This window comes from Nanorana parkeri, unplaced genomic scaffold, assembly GCF_000935625.1.
Source record: "Nanorana parkeri isolate BGI_ZX_2015 unplaced genomic scaffold, ASM93562v1 scaffold227, whole genome shotgun sequence".
NCBI classification, from domain to species: Eukaryota; Metazoa; Chordata; class Amphibia; order Anura; family Dicroglossidae; genus Nanorana; species Nanorana parkeri.
In genome coordinates this window covers 1109426-1133059 of record NW_017306495.1, presented here as the reverse complement: position 1 = coordinate 1133059, position 23634 = coordinate 1109426, and positions in this window count along the sequence as shown.

Sequence of the window (23634 nt, the reverse complement as noted above, 5' to 3'; positions counted from 1 at the left end):
CAGTTACATATGTCTGTGCATGCAGCGAGCACTATGCATCAGTTAGGTTTGTGCGTGCACACTATGCATTATTTACATATCTGTAGGGGAGAATGTATTAATTTGTAACCTGCATGTGTCACAGTATGAAAAGCAGGATGTATATCTGTTTTTGTTCTTTAACAAAGTGTTTGTAAATGTACAAAAAATACATGATAATGAAAACCAGGTCTGTTTTACTGATATATTTACACACACTTTACTATGTGGTTGTAAATGTATGTAAATATGTCCTTTAAAAAAATGGTTACCAGCTGCATTATGCGGGCTCCCAAGTTTTTGGGCTGGCTCATAGAGCTCAGTAACCTTTGGCAAGCTCTGTGATAAGGTCTTATCTTTACTTTGTGGGGCTTATTCACAATGTCATGGTAAATTATGTTAGTTGGGTCAGGTAATTCTAAAAACACTCTCTCTATATTCCTGCAAGAGCTTTTGCACATCCTGAATCCAATGGTATATCTTTCATTGGTGATAATTTGGGGTGATATTCTGCTGAGAGTGTCTTCTAGTCCAGGGCTTTTTTTGGTTAGCATGGGATATTTGGAGGGGCTTTCTCTTCAAGGGCTTGAATACCTAGTAGTTGACATCACTGATTTTCTCCCTGATCACATAGGGACCCTGCCACTTTGCCAGAAATGTACTCTCTGATGCAGGCACCAAAACAAAGACTCTGTCTACTGGGTTAAAGGTTCTGATTTTAGCAGAGTAGTTATAAACTCTGGCCTGTGCCCATTGGACTTGCTGAATTTGTTCCCATACTAAGGGCACGACTACTGCTTTCCTATCCTGCATCTGAGCAATGTGTTAGAGTACAATTGTGTGCTCTCATGTTTCCCGGGCTATATCCAGGAGTTCCAGGAATGTCTACTGTACAAAAGTTCAAATGGAAAAACTCTGTGGAAAACTGCAGGCACTTCCCTTACTGCTAAATATTAAGTATGGTAACAGGAAGGCCTAGTCTCTTACATACTTTACAACTACTTTTTTAGCACACCTTTCAGTGTTTTAATGAAATATTTCACCTGCCCATCAGTTTAGGGGGGTTACATTAGGGTGCATAAGTAAATAATTTTCAATAGTCAACACAGCTCTTTGATTACCTTTGACAAGAAAGGGGTTCCTTAGTCTGTCAAAATTTGTTTAGGAATACCAGTACAGGAAATGATGGTGTCTTTCTAAAGGATTGCTTTTGGATACCAGGTGTCGTAGTCAAGGACTATATGTGCTGGTGCACACTGGCAGAATCTGGCAGTGGCTCAACTAGGTCCATAGCAATGGCAATTTTATGCAAGGGTACTGGCATACTTTGAAAATGAGGTTGGGGGTGCAATAATTTGACACTCAGGGCAAGATTCCAAAAAAACCTCAACTGCTTTGTACATACTGGGCCAGAAAGAAATGCTGCTCAATCATTTCCTTTGTTTTTTCTACCTCTAAATGACCCACACATGAGTATGGGCCAGATCCAATACCATCCTTGTGTGAGACTGGGGAACCGCCTATTCCTTTGCAACTGGCCTACAGCATATCTGTTCTTCGGGCACATGGGAAGTTTTCTCTGATTCCCCAACCATGACCAATAGCGGGAAGTTGTTCGGTACCTCCAACGTAGGGGATTCAATATTTCCCTCAAGTTCAGGCAAAATTGTAACATCATTACATTCAGACACATTTTGAGGACTGGTTACCAGTTCCTTCCCCCCACCCATCTCAAAACAGGAAAATCCCAGACCAGTATTACACTGTGTAGCAAGCTCATAACTACACCCTACAACTACTTTACAGATTCACTAGGTATCTCTGCTGAGCAGTAACATAAACTTTGGCATCACCATGTATACAAAGTGCTCCCATTCGCCTGCACTAAGGCTGCCAGTATCCACCAAACGTGCATGGAACAATGTGAGGAGGCTTCCAGGGGTCTAATAATGCCTCCCATGGATGTCCTACTGCAATAGAGTATGAGTGGGCAATTCATTTTCTCAAGGGGCCACATAAGAAACTGGGACTGTTGTGGGGGGCTGAGCCAATAGACATTGTAGGTCCGTTCACACCTATGCTTTGCGTTAATTGCATGGTTCTGTGGGATTAATGCACAGTCCAGTGGGAAGAACGCACGGTACTGCATAATGCACCTACCATCCATTGTAGTGTGGCAGGTGCATTGCGTTGCCATTCATTTGAATAGCACCCCATGACTGCAATGCGATTGACCGCACCACTCGGTACTGAATGAAGCCTTATTGTCCCCACAGAGTATGTGGCACATACTTTATTTTCTTTTTTTCTTGATGGGCCAGAGGCAGCAGCGGGCAAGTGGAGCTGCAGGAGAAGACAAAAGAAGATACTCTTCTGTCCTCCTGTAATGCTGAGGGCAGCAACACACTTGACGTCACTGGTTGCTAGGACTGCCCAGTGGTCCTAGCAACCAATGACTGCAAAGGAGGAGGACCCCTGATTTCATTGGTTGCTAGGACAACTCAGCAGTCCTAGCATCCAATTACTGTGGAAGAGAACCCCTGATGTCCCTAGATGAAATGTAAAAATATAAAATATGACGAAATGTAAAAAAAAAATCCTAACCTAAATGCCCCAAATACTCAATTAAATCCACGGTCATGTGACACACTGGGTCCTGAGTCTTTTTTCTTTCTCATTGCAGAGTAGGAGAGTGCTTCTTTAAAGCACAGCTTTTGAAAAAGTATGTTTACAGGAGTGTAATTTGTGGGAGAGAGAGAGATCGATGGTGATGGGCTTCATTTTAAATGTTTTGTTTACATTTACTGCTCATAATTTTATATCTTTATTTCACTGTTTGCATAAAATCTTCACAAATAAGCATTAAATACAAGGTGCTTCTGTGACACTGTTTGCAGAACATGTTGGACTTTCTAAAAAGAAAGCCCAGCTTTGCCATCATATTTGCTGATAGCCTCTGTACAGAATGCTGGAACCCTGCAGTCAGTTATGACCAGAATGGTGAACTCCATACACTTAAAAGTGTGTGTTTAGGTCACCAACAGTGACACGGAGGTCACAAGTGACATAAAACATAATGCAAATTTACAGTAACAGCGAACAGCCCAGTAAAACAACATACAAATTACAACTAAAACTATCTACAAAATAGTTTCTTGAACCTCTAGGCTCAAGAAGAGGAGCATGATAAATGGAAGAACGAGGCTGCACAGGGTTAGATAGGAACACAGAAAGGCAGAAAACAGCTACCAGGATGATTCAGGAACAGGGCTGAAACAAGGTTCAGAAGAGATCATGCAGCTCTCACTGGTCAAAAAGACCATCGATCTAGGAAACAAGGGACAAGACAGAGCGCCCTTGTATCCAGAAATATGTTTAATCTGATCTCCTGCTATACACTCTGTTCACAAGCAGGGTTAAGCTTGTCATACACCTTACAATTATCAGCAGATTTTCTGTGGTCAGATGGAAAAGGTGAAGCAGATTCCTCCATCTACACTTAACTGTGTGGATGGAGTAATCTCCACTTGGGCACTTTTTTGTTGCACTTTTTCCGTCTGAACACAGAAAACCTTCAGATAATTGTAAGGTGTATGGGCACCTTTAGAGTGGGCTCACCACCCACTGGCTGCAAGTAGTAAATATGACAGATAAATATGCAATATTTCATCATGTACCTGACCAGAAAAAAACAAAACATTTTAAACTTGTCCAAAGCGTGATTAATAAAAGAAATAGAAAAACATGGATTCCCTTTAAATAAGAAATCTGCTCACCTCATTACCTACAGGTTTAATGTTACATAAACTCCAAATGAGAAAAAGCTTTCTAGATGATCTCACTAGAGCCAACAGTCACAAACTCTGAGGTAACTGATTGACTTCAAGATACAACGTATATTAGTTGCTTGTTTGGAAGAAGTTTGCATTTGTCACCCCACATTCCCGTAACGTTTCAGTTTATATCATATGAGCAGCCTGCAGGCCATGAACTGCGGGCTTTTACTTGCTCTCAATACAGAAAAATAGAATCAGCCAAGACTTCCATCCTGGCTTTGAGTGCCAAGGTTAGATCTTATAATCAGCTGTACGGCATACACTGCTGAACTTTTTGTGATAATCTGATCGTTTTCTTCCAAGTATTGAGAGGTTTAGATGTTGTTTAAATATTTTAAAAGCTTTAAAGTGTGCTTCCACTTTTGCAGCCAAATTTGAGAAACTCCACTATGTGTTTGTAATGTGCTAGCATTCACACAGCATACCTAAAAATAATTGTCTTGGGATGGAGGAAACAAATGAAATTACCGGACCCATATTGGTCTGTGGGGAATGGGATGTTAACGGATTTGTGTCTGTATACATTAGATTACCCCTGATCAGGCACGATCATGTCCGGTGAAACGGAACTCTGATCCATTTATTTTTCTGGACCTGGCTGGAGCCGGGGGTAACCGGATGTAAACAGATATCCGTCCCTTTATATCTGGCTGTCCACAGACTAACATTGGGCTTCCGATCAGATCCGACTGAAAAACTGACAGGTGGAGCTGATCGGAAAGCCTGTGTGAAAGGGCTCTAAAGGTGCCCATACACTGCTCAATTCTCGTACGAGAAATCCTGCGATCATACGAGAATCGAGCAGTGTGAACGAAGACGTGAGACCGTTTCTACTGTACGGTCGCACGTCTTTTGTCTAAGGAGCACGCTAGAAAACCAGCCGAAAATCGTACGATTTTATGCTAGTTTGAACGGTGCTCGGGAGACAAATGCCGAACGGGCCGGTGTGCGCACGCGCACATTGCCCGTTCAGCATTGCGGTCATCGGAAGCCCGCCCCTCAGGGGGGCGGGCTTGCGATGATCGAGAGTACGATCTGCCTGTCGAAGATGGGCAGATCGTACGTTTTTTAAATTACTTTACAACCATCGCAAGACTAAGGTCTTGCGATGGTTGTAAAGTGTATGGCCACTTTTAGTGGCCCAAAGTTCTGTCCATCCTCTCCCAGTCCTAGTGTGCAAGGGCTTACAAGAAGCCGATATAAAGATTCAGGTGTTTACACTAGCTGTATTTAAAAATATATTTATCTTATCTTAATGAATACATAACCAGATTACTATTTGTTTTATATATTACTGGAGCTGTGTAAAGTGGCCTTACTCTTGCCATGCAGCTCTGACCATCCTTGGGCACTTGTCGTAGAAGAGAGAATAATTCTCATCTAATATCTGTAGGCCCCATTAGACTGCAGAGGGAATAACAGGAAGAAAATAGCAAAAGCTGCCAGACCTGCTTATCTTAGAGTGGAACAAAAGTAATCAGGGCAAGGTTTCTAACTGATGCATTAAATGTTCCCCTTGAGAGTAATATGCCAGCAGATGTCTATCTGCCTCCATAGACATGAAATTGTCACCCTCTTGATGAGCAATGGGAGAGGATTAAATAATGAGGAAACAACAGAATGCCTTTCTTTCTTCCTGTGTGCAATAACAGAGATTAAAAGTGATCACTGGTGCATACCTGGCATAAATGCACTTCTTACAAATAATATTACCAAAGGACTTCAGGCCTGACATTTTGAGCGTGTTTTTGATGCATACATAGAACACAGAACATATACATACTATCGAAGGGCCAAAGAAAGTGCTATACTTAAAGCGGACCTTTACACTCAGAAAACAAATTCTACCAATGCATCCCGCTATGTATGATGATTTATAATAACATAGACATGTCAGGTGTAAAATGCTCTGATTGTGAAATACTTACACTTGCGGAGCATTCACTTCCTGCTTTGAAAGGGTAAAATGACTTCAGTTTGGCAAACCAATACAAACTGGGATTGACTTGTCATCAGTAGTGCATTGCTGGGAAATCTCATGATATCTCAGGGAAAGGCATTTTCATCCCCTGAGATGATGTGCATGGTCACATGTACTGGTCACATGTGCCAGTAATCCAGGACGTAATAGAAGAGCTAGTAATCTGCCCTTAGTAAACATGGCGACTGTCAGAAAACTGGGGAAGAAAAGAGAAATAAGGTATGAGAAGAAACAAAGCCGGCAATTATCAAGAAGTATGTGTGTGTAGATTGTCATTACTAAGCATTTCTAAAGGTGCGTATGTAGTTATGTTAAAGATATGGGTAAAGGTCCGCTTTAAAGCGGAAGTAAAGTGAAAAAATGATTTAAAAAATGATGAAAATTGCTGGGATATAGGGATTGTTGGTGCCGGGGAGGATGTAACACCTGCGTGCCTACACAGGACTTCCCAGAACACATAAGTGTCAGCAGTGGAGATGGCAGCGGCGGGGGACAGAGCTGAGGATTGAAGATTGATCCAACAGTGCTGGAGAAGACCACACCTGCAAGGTAAATATGCCCTAATGTGCAAGTATGCTGATATGTCCACAAATTTTGCACAGAATGCAGTGTCGCCATTATGCTAGGACCTGCTTATTTTATCTTTGGCACTAGGGCTTGGCAGTTAGTTAAAGTACCCAGAGACATATGAAGATTATCACCCAATCAGGTCCATTAGTCAATTGGCAAACAACTGTGTGTCTACTGTACGGTCAGTCTGCAGGTTCATATGTATAGTTAGACCCAATGGGAAGTGACCACAGCACCAGGCAGCAACATGGGCACTAGAAGAGGCAAGAAGACTCAGGACCAGTTGCGTCATATTACCACAGACTTAGATGAGAATTTGCAGCATTTAGCATGGTTTCTTTTTTTATTAAAGGAGAACTATGGGGTCAGTGTTTTTCCCCATAGTTCTCCTAAGGGTAACGGGAGGACACAAACTAGCGTCCTCCCGTTACCCTAAGGTCAGTATACCTTATGCTTTATATATTGAAATTGAGTGGGCATATTCAAGTAGTCTAGCCACCCTCTAAGGTCTCTGGAAAGCGTTATACCTCTAGCCCAGCTTTTCTCAACCTCTAAGACAGCCTTTCTGTGCCTTATGGCTTCCTTCGGGTGGTTCAAAGTTTTTTGTTTTTTTTAAAGCAAGTATGTCTTTATTAATTTTGAATCACATAAATACATTGCTTCGGAGGTATTACATACAGTAAGGTTTGTTACAAGGGCAAGTAGCCTCCTACGGACAGGCCATGTGCAGGCCATGGATAAGCAAGTAATACATTGGTATCATTATAACAGATAATAACAACATAACATACAGCATGGAATAGAAACAATGCAATCTCAAATTCTGTATGTTTGAAACAGCAATAAAGTCTTGGAAGTAAGAAGGGGAAGTAATATGAAGTTGAGGGGAATAAAGTAGGACTACTCCCAATTCGTTGTCTAAACCATTTCGGATGACATCTGGGGTTTAAGGGAGAGGCTGAGGCAGAAGGGGAAGGAGGGAGGAGTGGGGGGAGGGAGGAAGAAGGGATGAGGAGAAAAGTGGAGAGATAAGGGAGAAAAGAAAGATGGGTGGTTATATAACTGTAATTGTTAGACTCTGTCAACTCGTATATATATATATACATAAAATAACAAAGAGTCCTAGTAATAGATTATTAACGTATGAGATGCACTGCAAGGGGGACAGTGTTATGTAGGGGATTTCACCTGATTGTGGGCGTGAAAGGGGGAGTAGGTAATAATGGTTGCAATAGAGACTAGGAAAAAGAAGAGAATAAAGAAACGTCTACAAGGTGTGTCCCAGGATGGTTCAAAGTTTTGCGGTAGTAGGACTGTGATATGAAGAGGGCTCCTGATGTGAAAGGGGGGCTTCTGATGTGAAAGGGGGGCTTCTGATGTGAAAGGAAGGCTTCTGATGTGAAAGGAAGGCTTCTGATGTGAAATAAGAGCTTCCGATGTGAAGGGGGGCTACAGATGCAAAGGGTGACACTGATGTAAAGGGGGGGGGGGTAATCTTGATTGAAGAGGGCACTTCAATGTAAAGGGGGAAACCCCTTTGTGTGTTTTTGTGTGGGGGGTCTCACTTAAAATGGCACTGGGGTGCCTCAATATTTTGCATACTTTTAAAGGGTGTAGTGACTGAAAAAAGCTTGAGAAACCTTGCTCTAGCCTGTGCTAATTAGCTTGAGTAAGTGGACGTAATTCATTTCCACTTTGGAAACTAAACCGTGTTTAATTTTATCTATCCCCGCTGCTTTTTATATTCCATTGTAATTGTTATATAATTTATATGTTATTTTATCTAAAGTCACAACCTAATCTGCACACATGGAGTTTATATTATCTATATTCTTTTCATTACTACGATTAGCATTGCGCACTGTATAAAAGAGCTTTTCAAACACGATAGCCCCTTTATCTTCCCAACATCAATAAAGGTGCATTGATTTTTACTTTCAGACAAATACGGTTATCATTGGACACAAACTAGCCATGAACTATTTATGGTCTCAGCGTTATTTCTGCAGAATTGCTTCTGGAAAGGCACCTATTGATTTTCTATTTGGGAAGAATTTTGCAAAATTAGGTTACTCTCTTTCTTTCTGAAAGGCTCTTCATTTTTATTACGAGGGGAGGGCTGCAGTGAAACAAAGTTTCAGGTTTGATTCTGCAGTTAAAATTAATGAAAAGGAGCCCAGAGGCAATGTGTTGATAAACTGCTACTGGACTTATTACTGGTACGGACACGTAGAGCTACCTCTTCACCGCTGCTGATGTGTGAAGACATGTTCACGTCAGATAGTTTTAATACAAAGTAAAATGATCACTTGAAATATCAGTTCTCAAGTGCAGCCAACAGGAGGATTTGCGGGAGCCACCAAACCTCTCTCATTTGTATGTGGCCGGAAAAGAAAACACTCCCCAGCAGGTATAATTAACAGTCAGCTCAGCAATGCTGATGCAAGAGGTAGAACCACTTTGGTGGCTTTATCATGCAATGATGTAATTATGTATAGTGCAATCAAAGATTCTGGCAACCATGGGGATTAAAGCTGGGTATACACGGTTCGAATTGGCCGAAATCTGATCTGTAGGTGACCCTAACCCCTCTATAAAAGTCGATCATTAGAGGGACATGCTGGAAAATTGCCAGTGAACAATGCTTGCAGTCAATCAGGTGCAAACATTGTTTGGATATTCTGACAGCAGCGGCTGCCACTATCAAAATGCAGTATACACAGTGGGAGGTCTTTCATCCACGCTGTTAGTGTGGATGGAGGAATCTCTTTTTTTTTCCGTTTAGCCCGTAAGGCTGATCAAAAAAATATGTGTAGAAATGAAAATAAGAGCCACTCAGGCTTTTTGTCCTGATAAAGGATATATAGGTGCTTGAAGAGAACACAAACTTATGCTGCCTTTGGCTGTGCTCATTGTAGCCCAAATAAGAGCTTAGGTGGCCCACCCAAGCACTACACCAGTACTTGACTATTTTGCCAAACGCTCTGGAAAACCCCCATCTGTATACGTTGTAACAAAAGCTACCCAGGTACTTTCCACTATTCACTGTGAAACGTACCAAAGTATCAGCAAGGAAAGCACCAATGTATGCAGATCTTTGCACACCTAGGTCAGTAAACCATAAGCTAAACAGGAGGCAAGACTGCTCCAGATCCAGTCTGAGATGCCCTATGAACAGTCAGAGGCAGGCAGTGCTCAGCTCTGAAAAAGCCTATCTACACCTACATGTAGGCCAGGGTTATTCAGGTGATTCAGTATCTTTGCTTACTAGAGATATAAAGTGTATCTGTAGTCAAAAACATGAAATAAATCTGTATTTCTATATTGAATTTCCATAAGTTCTATCCCACTCCTAATAAGCAGATTCATCTAGTACTTTGTAAACGTATTTATTAAGGATGCCAATACAATGTACTTTCTTAATGCACTGATGCAGTATCATTCAGCACTTCCTGCACTTCGTTGTGTCACAACTCACAGAGCCTGCCTTCTGAACTACAACCCAACATTGCACAATGTAACATCATCATTGCTTGCTGCAAGCAATGCATGATGGGATATACAGTCTTGAGAAATCGAGATTACATTACATCAAGCAGCAGGGAAAGAGACGCAAAGCACTCAGGGAATACAGAAGGTTGTTGGAAGTGATGGATAGAAGGAAGGCAGCAAGTAAGCTTTGATTGCATTATCAAAAACAACTTTGTATGTATTCCTTATACAATCTTGATGTTATAACAGGATGGGATACACTGGGACTTTACATCACCTTTAAGTCCGCTTGTCATCCCCCTAAGACATGCAACACCCTCTACATGTATCCCACTAAAGATAAAACTCCCACTGCAGTAAATTTCTAGGGGTGTCACATGAAGTCCAACAATATGCCTGTAATTTGACCTCCAGCGCTTTGCAGACTTCTGGGAAAGACAGTCAGCCAGTTACAGTAGCAAGGATTTGAAGGTTCCAAAAAATACTGTGGTTGTAAAGGAAATTTCTTGCATAACAATTGTATATGTTATAATAATAAACAAAATAGAGCTTATGAAGTTCACTGGTCGGTTCTCGTTAGCTTCTGCACTGTACATTTATACTGAACAGTTGTGTAGCATGAAATGCAGAGGAGGAGCTGGTCATACACATCTAGCCAGGAGATAAAAGAACAAAGCAACAAAAAATGTACAGGGATCTCCAGGAGATAACAACTGGCACCAGCTAGGTTTATAGCACAGATTAGAAGCTATCTAACGATATCAGTTTTACACAGAAAGTAATATTTGGAGCTAATCAAATATAACTGAATTCCATTCTATAACATAGCCAGTGACAACTGAGTATCTGTAAAACAACATGGACCAAATGCCATCTTTTTTACAGGTAGTATACAAAGGCTGTAAAAATGATGAAACTTAAGTATCTTGAAACTTAGAAAACGTTTGGTATATACATATTACACGCCACAAAACATTTACGTAAAATGTAATTCATAATTAAAAAGATGAGTCCCAATCGTACCCTGAGAAGATTGCAGAGGTAAATATGAAATGCAGAGGACTCTCAGTCCCTGATCTGCAGAATTCATTTACAGCTTTTAGAGCCAACATCTTGGCAATACTGCACCTGCCAACCATAGATATGGGTGGCTCCTTGCTAGGTTGCAGGCTCCAAGCGTCTTCAAGGCATTTGGTGACATTATCTCAGTTGGTGGAGAGGAAAAGCCAATCTCAAATCTTAATCTCTCCTTCAACTGAGATTATGTGGCCCACTATCTAGGTGTTTGATTATGTAACCAGCACTGAAGGGCGTCTGGAGCAGAGTTTTCTATGGGACTGGTATTTCAGCCTCTATATTACTTATTATTTATGAATGCCAGCATGATTGCAAGCTGTAAAAAAAAAGCCTGCCAGACATTTTTATCATAAACAATTAAAAAAAAGTACCTTTGAGCAGGCACCACAAGTTTCCTGCAAATAGCTTTTCAAACCAAAAATGCTTCTTTTTTTACATACCTGACCTTGTCTGTTCTTTGTTACTTAACCCCTTCATGACTGAGCTTGTTTTTAGTTTCTGTTCGTAAATGACTGACACCAGTGGCGACTCTAGGAACAATATATAGGGGGGGCACATAAGATACCACAGTCAAAACTGGGGGGGCACTAATAATTTTCACCACTAAATCATACCGCTGAAAAAACTAAATAAGCTGGGCTTGAAAAATCCACCCGTCCGCTTGTCTGTGACGAGAGGACGGTGGAGCCCGACGAGCAGCTTTACATTCAAGCGATCAGGTGTCTAGAGACGCTCGATCGCTTGTAATATCAGCTGTCACTGTCGGTCCCGAGATCCGCTGTGCCCGATGCGGCCGGGACCAGCGCGCCTCTCTGACAGGAGATCAAAGGGAGTTCAGTATACGAACTCCCTTTGAACTCCTCTCAGTCCCCGAATGCAGGAAGTGATGTATATAACATCACTTCCTGCATTCAGTGTCACTGTCCAGCTGTGTTAAAGTACCGCAGCGCTGAATACTGAAAAATGGCCTGGATGGGAAGGGGGTTTAACACCGCGGATGTCAACTGGTTAAATTATGTCTCTTAATCCGATCTTCTTCTTTCCTGAGGCTTTCATCTGTCCCTCCAGCGGTGCGGCGGCTCTCCGATCCAGCGCTGACTCCTCTGTCCTTGCAGGCACTTTCCGATCCAGCCGTGTCTATAGACTTACCTTGCGTCTCTGCTTGTCTCCCGTCCGAAAATCCGAACTGCGCATGCGCCCGCCCCAAGATGCTTTGTGGCCGCCCGAGCAGTTTCCTTTTCTCGGACGGGAGCGCGCAGCGAAGACGGGGTAAGTGTAAACGGCTGTTAAAGCGCTTTTTAAAAAAAAAGTTGGGATGATAATAAATGTGTCATAACATTTTATAGGGAAACAGTTTTTTTGTCAAACTTTAGGGTACTTTTTTGTTATATAGTACAAAATAAAAAACCCCCAGTGGTGACTAAATACCACCATAAGAAAGCTCTGTGTCCCCAAAAAATGGTATAAAATTAATTTCAGTACAGCGTTGCATGACGGAATATATATCAGTCAAAGTACCGCAGCGCTGAATACTGAAAATTGGCCTGGTGAGGAAGGGGGTTTAACACTATGGTCTTTAAGGGGTTAATGAACCTCCAATATCAATCAGTTACAAAATAATAGCAATCAAGTAAGTGAAGGGTTAACTTTTCCAACACAAGGTATACTTGCAGTGAGCAGACTTTTGTGATTCCACACAAAGGAAGGTGCTATCGCAACAGCAGCGGGTGCACAGTTCCCATATTGTCACTCGGATCTGCCACCGGGGGGGCAATCAATAACCTAGGCAATTGGCCCCCCCCCTTGCCCCCCTGTAGTTACGCCACTGACTGACACACTTTTTACATTTTTGCTGTGTGATTCTTCCACGTCAGTAATATACTTTCTTACAAAGTGCACCCACACATATTATATATTGTTTTTTAGAGGACAGATAGGGCTACATATTTATATCACATATGTGTGTCTAACGCTTCACTTAGGACAAATAAAATATATAAAAAGAGGAAAAAACGTTAAAGTATTTTTTTACAAAACCAGCACAGCTAAAAAAAAATGCAAGAAATACATTCATTTATTTGTCCTTTTATTTTTTATTTTTTTTACACTTTTCACAATTAATTTTTTTTACACTTTTCACTATTTTTTAAAAACTTTTAAAAATTTTATTTTATTTATTTTATTATATCAAGCAGTCATTGTGAATTAATCTCACTGTTACTGCTTGATAAATTAATACATTTTTGGTTATTACTAGGCTGTTTCAAACTTCAGAACAGCCAATAATAAGTTAGTGACACTGATCCTGCAGCAGTTCAGGATTCAGCTGTCACCAAAGGTTTTCTGAACGTTCCAACAACGATTAGAAAACTGAAACATTCTTCTTTCAGGAATAGATGCGGAACGTACAGTGTAAGTCTCCCGTCACGAAGGGGTTGAGGCTTAAAGTGACATTAAAGTCAAAATCCCCCCCACTGCTGCTTTAAGGACTTACCTTAAATTATGCCTCTTGATCTGATCATCTTCTTCTTTCCAGTGGTTTTCAAGAGTCCCTCCAGCACTGACTCCCATCTCTTCCTGTCCCACGCGGAGTCTGTGAGGGTGCACGCTGCTGCATGGAATTACCCTGTGTCTCCGCTTCTCCCGGCCAAAGTAGGTGTATGCAAAAACACGCAAGGGTTTAATAACCCTTTAACTTCCTAGACTTTGGGGCTAAGCCTAGTTTACTTTCAGGGGCCCTTATTGGCCATAGATGTCCACTCGGCAGGTGGACAGTATGTGGACAGGGTTTGGCACTTGGGTTGTGGCTTAGCACTGAATTCAGTGAAATCAAGCCCATTGTAATAAAGTGAAACCAGAGACAAAGGGGTGTACCTTAAAGTGTAATGTCACTTTTGAATTTAATTTTGAGAAAACCCCACTATTTGTTTCTTATGTGTTCCCATTCACATGACATAACTAAAATATGTTTTAATATATTTATTTCCTGTTTGATGTATCATTTGTGCAGATTCCAGGCTACTCTGAGCAGTTTGAAAGTGAAAGTAGAGGGACAAACTGAGGAATGGACTGAGCTTCCTCTCTTTAACATACAATGCTGCTAAGTCTTTAACCCTTTGTTATAACACAGTGTTTAAAATCTAGTTTACAACTGATAATGAAAATGTAAGCAGCAATTTTTACGTTCTTACAATGTGATTATATGTGTTACATGTTCTCAAAGTCGATGTTATCCCAATTTGGCTGCAACAGTGGAAATACCCTTTCAAGGCTTACGGTAGGTATATCTTGCCAAACAATGTAAGAAATTGCATCATAATGCAGTTACATATATTGTGGGTTTGTCTAATGTTAGATTCATTTTTATGCAAATAAGGTTTTAGGGAACCACACAAAGCAGAGAAGAAGAACCATATATATTGGACCAAAACAGAAATCTACACATTTCCAGAAGTGGAATTTAGTTGTTTATGGTGTAAGCAGTATAGCTGATTACGATACACAGTACTTTTGTTTAATTACCAAAGGGTTCAGCAGTATCTGATCAGACTTGACTCACAGGCATGTACTGAGAGAGAAGCAGATTCATTGTACAGCACCACTAAGCTGGAAGCAGAGCCTGCAAACATAAGTACCCCCATTCCAAAGCTCTCCAGAAACTCTGGTACAGATATAATGCCAGTCCACTGAATGCCATTGTAGGGTGTTGCAGACTCTGGGCACCTGGAAAGAGACCCACCAAATGCTGCGTTCTAGTGAAACCATGTCCTTAGAAGTTCTGTATTGTAAATATGCCACTTAAAGGACCTTTAAATCTAAAACCAAAACTTTTTCTTTTGCTGCTGCTACATTGGAAGTTAGGTGTGTATAGAAAGATATCACTCCCAACCACAGTATGTCACCACCATGTTAGATACTTTGACTCCTGATAAGTTCCTGATATATTATGCACAATTGTTCATAAACGTTGTTTTATATATCACTGTGTTTAATTTGTTTGTGGCCCTTTAAAAAGGAAACTCTGGTATATTTTCAATGTGAAAACATTTTATTTACTCAAAGAAATGTTTCCAGAGACTCACATTTTTACTTTCTTGCTGTTCCATTTATTGTTAATGTGTTTCAAGAACCAAATTTGTAAATTCTCTCTCTACTGGTCATCTGTTTCTCTGCCCCTCCTGTAGGTTTCTGCAGGCAGCCCTGCCGTGGTTGGGGCCTACTGGGCCCCTCCCACAGCTCTGCTTTCTGCACAGGCATGTGCAGCACAGTGATGTTATCACAGCTACTGTTACAAGGTAACAACTGGTCTTGCAAAGGCATTCGGTGCCCACAAAGTGGATCCTATATGCATTGTGACTGCTACAGATTATATTTAGATGAATATTTATGTGCCTGGAGTTTAGTTGTAATTAGTGGCACCAGCTTATAATGTAGAGAAGGTGTTTTCTTATCCACTGTATAGTTTTGTTTTCTTCTATGTGCAAGCTTTTCTCTTCCACGTCTTGTAATTTCATTATACAGTGTGAATGTGATGGAAAACAGTTGACTCATCCTTATCCAGCTTCCCATAAGGACCCCAGACTGAGCCTCCCGATACAGACACCCAGCTCTGCTGACTAAAAGCTTGTTAAAAACCACAGCGTGACTAGGGAAACAATGTGCAAGACACTGTCCCTGATTTGTCACATCACGCTCACCATTGGTTATGCAATACTAATAGTGACACTGTAGACAGTGACAGATGTACACTTGCCACAGGGAAAAGTAACAATTTAGGAAAGTGCCTGACAAAGTGCCTGGTTGGAAAAAGACTCCAATCCATCCTTTGGACTTGATAGACTAATGTCTTTATTCAACCTCAAATACTATGTAACTATGTAACTATGTAACAGTCCCACCTATGTATGCGTGTGCATGTTGGTTTACATGTTTTTGCCGAGTGTATGTAACCTTGTATATCATGCTCAGTGAGAAACACATCTAGAAGTTTTTGAATTTGTCAATACTCCTAGCTGATGAAACAATTTAGGGAAGGGAGCTCCACATTTTTGCTGCTCCGTCTGTAAAGAACCCTCTGCACAATTTCAGAATAAGCCTCCTTTCCTCCAACCTTAAATTGTGGCCACGTGTCCTCATCAAGGACCTAAGATAAAAGTCGTTGCCTTCTTTTGATATCACCTGATTCAGTCAATTTTGGCAGTTATCTCATTGTCTATGTACAGGAAATGACAGGAAGTTCAGATAGATTAGAAAACTTGTGTGCTCCTGTCTCTCTTGACATAAGATGGAGCAGAAGCCATCAGGCAGCTTTCCCCTTGTCCTTGCTCGATTAAGTATAAACGCACATGCTTTAGTTCATGCCCAAAACTGCCAAAAACACCTTTCCTGGTGGTGAAATGGTGCCTACATGCCCAACTGTCTGCTGAGGTATCTATATATTTGTCCTGGGTCATAACTTTAGGATCAAAGGAATATAACACTATTGGGCATAACATACTGGCAGATATATGCACATTCACTCTGCCTACACTCACTAGGCGCTTTATTAGGTACACCTCTTCAACTGCTCATTAGCACAAATATATAATCAGCCAATCACATGGCAGTAACTCAATACATTTAGGCATGTAGACATGGTTAAGATGGTCTGCTGAAGTTCAAACAGAGCATCAGAATGGGGAAGAAAGGTGATTTCAGTGACTTTGAACGTGGCATGGTTGTTGGTGCCAGATGGGCTGGTCTGAGTATTTCAGAAACTGCTGATCTGCTGGGACTTTCATCTCTCGGGTTTACAGAGAATGGTCCGAAAAAGAGAAAATACCCAGTGAGCAGAAGCTCTCTGGGCAAGAATGAATGGGCAGACTGGCACAATCTGGTACAAAGGCAACAGTAACTCAAATTACCACTCATTACATCTGAGGTATGCAGAAGAGCATCTCTGAACACACAACACGTTGAACCTTGAAGCAGATGGGCTACAGCAGCAGAAGACCACACTGAGTGTCACTTCTGCCAGCTAAGAACAGGAAACGGAGGCTACAATTTGTATAGGCTCACTAAAATTGTACAATAGAAAATTGGAAAAACATTGCCTGGTCTGATGAGTCTCGATTTCTGTTGCGACATTCAGATGGTCGGGTCAGAATTTGATGTAAACAACATGAAAGCATGGATCCATCCTGCCTTCTATCAACGATTCAGGCTGGTGGAGCTTCGCATCATGGATGTGCAGCCGACAAATCTGCAGCAACTTTTTGTTGCTATCATGACAGTGTGGACCAAACTCGTAAATTCTCTAAGGAATGTTTCCATCACCTTGTTGAATCAATGCCACGAAGAATTAAGCAGTTCTGAAGATAAAAAGGGGCCAACCCAGTACTAGCAAGGTGTACCTAATAAAGTGGCCAGTGAGTGTAGATTTACCTGCATTCACTGGCCGTCACCCTGCAGATTCAGGTTATTTATCATGACAGGGTAAGACATAAGCTATACTATTAACATAGCTTACTACAGCCCTATCCCATTCTAATTTCCCATACCCAATAATAGACCACACCAAGTTGGATATAAAATGGCTGTAGCAGCCGTTTATTTAAATATAATAACTTTATAACAAATTGAATATAAAACATTCAACCATAACAGTTTAAATACAATGTATTCCTATCAATGTGGCTGAGGTCTGTGAAGACACCCTTGGTTTCCTACCGTAGAGCTCTGCATACCACTTAACCAACTGGCCCCTAGCCGCAACTCACCGACTAAGGGACAACATAGTACATAAACCTCAGAGAGCTCCTACCCTCAGTATTTTGACCTCTCTCCTGCGGGACCTGCAAGCTCCCAGGACTGCGTACCACGGACGCGCCCAACCGGAGTCATGACCAGCCCGACATAAATCGCCATAACAGACAACAACACACCAGCACCACAGATAACGTGACCCCAACAAGAAACGAGACAAGGGAGGGAGGGTGGGAACTGATCTTGCCGTGTGGCAACCCTGAACTGCTGGCTAACCCTCCGCCCCCTCTCAGACCACCAGGGAGACTCCTCCTGACACACCTAATTGGCCAAAGGTAAGAGACCACCCCCTGTACACCCCCCTTTTCCTAACCCTTTCTATCCTGATGCCCTGTCTGCCCTGTCATGTGTCCTTTCGCCTATTCTTTTCTGTCTTTTTGCTCCAGGACCTTCTCATCAATCTGTGGCCAGAGCAGAGGGTAAAGGTAAATGGTGATTCTAGTCTAAAAATCCTCGCTTGCATCATGTTCAAGAGCAGGGGACTGAGTGCAGTGAGGTCTGCTACATTTTCATGCGAACATACATATAAAAAAAAACTCAGAACATTCGATAATGCCATCAGAGACTTATAGAATGTTGATCAAAATTGCGTTCGGCTTTAACATTCAATATTGGAAATTAAATTTATTGAAAGAAAACCACATTCACTGTTAGAATTTGATTTGTTCTAGAAAAAAATTCCATCCTGCCTCTTTGATTTTTGGGGGCACAGAGTATGAAAACGATCACTGAATTGACCCTATTAAATGTTAGAAAATCAAACAGGCAGTGGATGTGTGTTGTGCCCTGCAGTGTGAGTCTATTGTCACCTACTATACTTGTGCATTGGGTTGCCACTGTACATGAATTGCATCACAACGCACCGCAAAAAGTGTCATGTGTTATCTTTGCTGTAAATCCAAGATGCAGCAAATCCAATGTACTCTATACAGCAATAGACCATATCCAACAGGTGCTATGGTGAAATGGCGGATAACACCATCACAGCAGGCAAGGTAAAGGTAGAACATTAATTCGTCACCAATAAAAAGATGTTTCAAGGCTGCTTGGGGCCTCTTCCTCAGATAGTAGTCACTACTGCCTAAGGAGGAAGCACCTAGCAGCCTCAAAACCCTGCTTTTTATAGGTGACAAAATAATGTCCTACCTTTTACCTTTCAGTATGGTGTTCGGCTATAATAATCATATATAAATAATAATTGCAGTAAAACGCACATTAATGCCATGCATAGGTTTAAAGGAGGCTAACTCTAATCTCAGATAATTAAATCCTAATGACCTTCCACCCCATGCTAAATAAATACCTTTTCACCTTAGACCAGTGGGGGATGTGGTCCAGGTGCCACTGATAATCCGATCCGCCTTCCGGGACCTCGTCCACTCCTCCCCCAGCCAGGTAAGACATCCCCGAAAATAAGACCTAGTGTCTTATTTCGTGCAAAAAAATAAATAAGACACTGTCTTATTTTTGGGGAAACACGGTATTGTGAACTATACAGGAAACTGGTTCAATAATCAAAAGAGACCCATCGCACACCTGACCAGATAATACCCTCATGTATCGGGTGGGTGCCAAGCGACCACGGATGCCTCCGCAAATCAGTTTAAATATGAAGAAGTCACTCGCGCTCCAGCTCAAGGTCAGTCAATATTTTATTGACCTCTGTGGTGTCACAACATGGCGATGTTTTTCAGAACCGGTTTGGTCCCTTCATCAAGCAAACAAAGTATTTGGGGTTGATTTACTAACCTTATAAACACACCACGAACATGTATACACCTCTGTAGTGTGTTCCCTCCCAGCATGATCTATGGGTGGAATCTAAACACCTTTGTAGTGTGTACACACCCAGCAGGTGTGTTGTGCAAAGCCTTGCATGAATTGCAAGGTGATGTTGTGTAAATTAGCTCTATGTTGTGTTGCTTGCGTTGATGAATGCAGGAATGTAAATGCATGAGCTAACCATTTTTGTCTAAACTGTGAAGCAGCATTATATATGCATCATGTGCATGATTTTTCCATATATGGCATTAGTGGAAATATGCTTTTAGAGACTTTTTGGTTGATAAATACGTTTTGCTGTGTGAAAATCACATGCACCTGGTGCGTGCGTGTGTTTAGGTTAGTAAATCACCCCCTTTGTCTCTTTGTTTGCCTGATGAAGGGACCAAACGGGTTCCGAAACGTCGCCATGTTGTGACACCACAGAGGTCAATAAAATATTGACTGAACTTGAGCTGGAGTGCAAGTGACTTCTTCATATCTATCTATATAGGAAACTGTTCCCATTCTATACATGTGCCCAGAGTTTTATCTTTTTCTGCTATTTACATACAAACTTGCAAAGCTAAAACACTTACATTGCATATGCTTGTATTGCATAGTAACTGCTTTTGAAACTGGCAGTGGGTTGCATTGCTAGATGACTAATCTGGCATCAGCAGAGTTAAGACAACAGACTCCAATTACATCTCTGCAGGGTAAAGACTTGGATATAAGCGATGTATTTCATACATACATATGTTGTTGGCGCCTTTCATCACTATAAAGAAAAAAGTCCAGTGTAGTGGAAGATTTCTGTACAGAGAGAGGAAGGAGGGGAGCACGCATTATCGGTTCACAAATTCAATCTTATCCGAGCTTTTAACTTTAAAAGCCTCAGAGAGCTGCCTTCCCATCTAGTTTACGCACTGCCCTGATTGTATGTGACAGGGTGCAGTAACCATTTAGTGGTTTGTAATGCCATGAAATAAAACAGTGCACGGAACGTCTGCTCCACGCCCGGTGTTAAATAGCCGTTCACTTCTCTTGAGTACAGGATTTTTTTTCTTCACTTGAAACTGTCAAACTGTTGGATGGTGAAATCGGGTTTATGTGTCCTCCCAGATCTGGGCCTACAACCTAGGTATTGGTAGGGAATGCAGGGACAAATCCTTTACAAATATGTTATGTCCTTTTGCAGAGCAGTCTGGTCAATTTATTTAGGGCTTGTTCACACCAGTGTTGTGTTGCATGGTACCGTGCATAGTACTGTAGTAGTGCATAGTACAGTAATGTGCTTTAGTTGAGTTGCCAATTTGCCATTCATTTAAATTGCACCCCAACACACCTCTCGGGAGCCGTGCATTGCAATATGTGGTGCTGCAATACCATGCATTGCAGTGCTTTGAAAAAGTAGTGCATGCACGGCATTTTTCCACTGCAGTGCTGTGGTATTGCAGCCAACAGGTGCCATTCAAATGAATGGCAACACAACGCACCTCGCATATGGTACTGCACACTAGGTGCACTGTACAATGGCATGCGTTAAACACAGTATTGTGTGACTAACGCAGCACTATGTGGTGAACTGGCCCTTACAGCTTGTGTCGATGGCATAAGTTTGAGATGCTTCTGAGATCATTTCAAATTAACTTATAAGTGCTTTTGATCTGCAGTTGACTTGCTTCAAGCACGTTTTGCATTCCCGTAGACATGTGTGTGATTGCAAAACCTGTCTGAAGTGACAAAAAACCCATCTACAGAGTCCTTTACTGTGCCTCCCAGTAGCAATGCCCATTTAGGACGTGTGCCATTTATTAAAGCAGGCTTGTAAAGCTACTCATAGGTCCACTTAATTACAGTAATATAATGTATATCAAGCCAGATCATACCCCACAATGGCAGTGTAGACCAAAGAGTGTCACAAGCAAGAGAGTGCGACTATTGTAATAAGGCTGCAAGAACATGCAATGTACGTTGCATAAGTGTGATAGCAATTGTCAAGGTATTTGCTAAGGCAGACTCGCACAGATCACCCTCATCTGCTGCTGCCGCCAATCTTGTGTTTTGCTACAAAGTTACCTTGTGTGCAGTCTGAGTGATCAGTTGACATCACTGCAGCAGACTGTGTACATCATTCAGCCAGATTGCACCTCCTAGCCTGAGATACTGTATGTCAGGAGTTTATTCAAGCAGGCTTGTACATTTCTGTCCATGTTATCTATTATTAAAGCAATATATTGCATTTTTAACAAAGAGGAGAGAGAAAATACAAGAGGATGCAAACCTAAAATACTTGGAAAGACTTTGTGGTGCATTTGGTAAATGAAAATTAAAATTGTGCAACAGTTTTCATTTGGACAAACAGCGGTTTGTTTTTGATCATTACAAATATTTTACGTGACATCTCAGCATCTTAACAAACTGCCTTCCTTATTGGATCAATTTAGTACAACAGTGACCCTTAATAGAAACTTGTGATAGGAAAAATATGAAACTGCTGACATTTTCTTCTGAAAATCCTAATTACCTGGCAGACCCTTACCCTAGATAGGGGTTTAGTATGGATTCTAAGGGGGAACCCATGCAAACATTGGGTTCCTCCCTCTACATCAGAGACCCCTTTTGATATTAGAGTCCCCCTTTACATCAGAGCCCCTCCTTTTACATCAGGAGCCCCTCCTTTCACATCAGGAGCCCCCTTTACATCAGAGCTCGCCTTTCAGATCAGAAGCCCCTTTTCACATCAGGAGCCTCCCTTCACATCAGAGACCCCTTTTCATATTGGAGTCCCCCCTTTACATCATGAGCCCCCTTTACATCAGAGCCCCTCCTTTTAATCAGAGCCCCCCTTTCTGATCAGAGCCCCCTCTTCACATCAGGAGCCTCCCTTCACATCAGAGTCCCCCTTCCCAGCAGAGTCCTCAGTCCCCCCCTTTCATCACAGAGCCCTATTTTCACAGCGGTGCATGGCGGAGCAGGTCTGGACTCCAGATACTAGAGTTTCCTCTTCTGAATGTATCCCACCCTGGATTAGCATCATGCATTTCCATGGTACTGGTGGCCAGCCTGCCAGCACCATGGAAACTTATGGCACCCTTGAGGAAGCCAGGCAGTTTAGTTATACAGCGGTTTACAGTAAATCTGTATAATCACAGAAGTGCATAAGTAAACACAGCAGTTACCCAGATTATTTCATTTATTTTCCAAGTCACAGTTAAATCCTGTTTACACACTTCTGTGTTTTCTACCTTTTTTCATATGTTGTGGTGCTTTGTTTTCATGTTTTTATCTATTATTGATGTGTTTTTGTATGCATTTGCAGAACGAAAGGTGAAACCTGACAAGTTGCTACAAGCAGCAGTTCTCTGTTTCCTCCTGCTTTCAAAAAACTGGAGCAAAGATGATAGCAAATGAGTTTCTATAATCAGCTGTTCCACTTTGTTAATTTAGCACCAATTTAGGAGTTTACATCAGATAAGTTTGGCACTACTGATGCTAAGGATGCATAACCTGCGTAATGGTCTAGATTTGTAACACAAGTTACCAGTGCATGAGGAGAATCACCCCTGAGCTACAGATATAAATTTCTTTTCAGGGTGGGTTGGAGTCATACATTATGTGGGTCTCTGTGGTATAGCCTCATTGTCTTAAGAAAGCTACATACTGTCTTAATGTATAGCATACTGTTGAGTCACAAATATCATCAACTCTGTGGAATTTAAGAGCATTATGCAACACATTAGGGTTTGGGATGGGATTGGTTTAAACCAAGATTCTGTTCACGTAGAAGTGTAATGTCCCATGCATTAGTCACGACATGTTCCCCATGTGCCTGTGTGGTTTAAAGAGCATCTTAGGACTCTTAGCTAAAGATAGATGAGAAGAAATATTTACAGGAGAGCAATAAAATATCCAGAAATAAAAGCACTGAAAAATGTGACCAAACATGGACAGTATGAACACTCATGGTCAAGTCTTTAATAAGTAGTTACCCTTTATTCTTATAATAAAACCAATTCATGTTTACTATAAAGTGTTATGTTTGCAATACTTCCGAGTTGTCCCTATTCCAAATGTAAAATAGCATTTGCC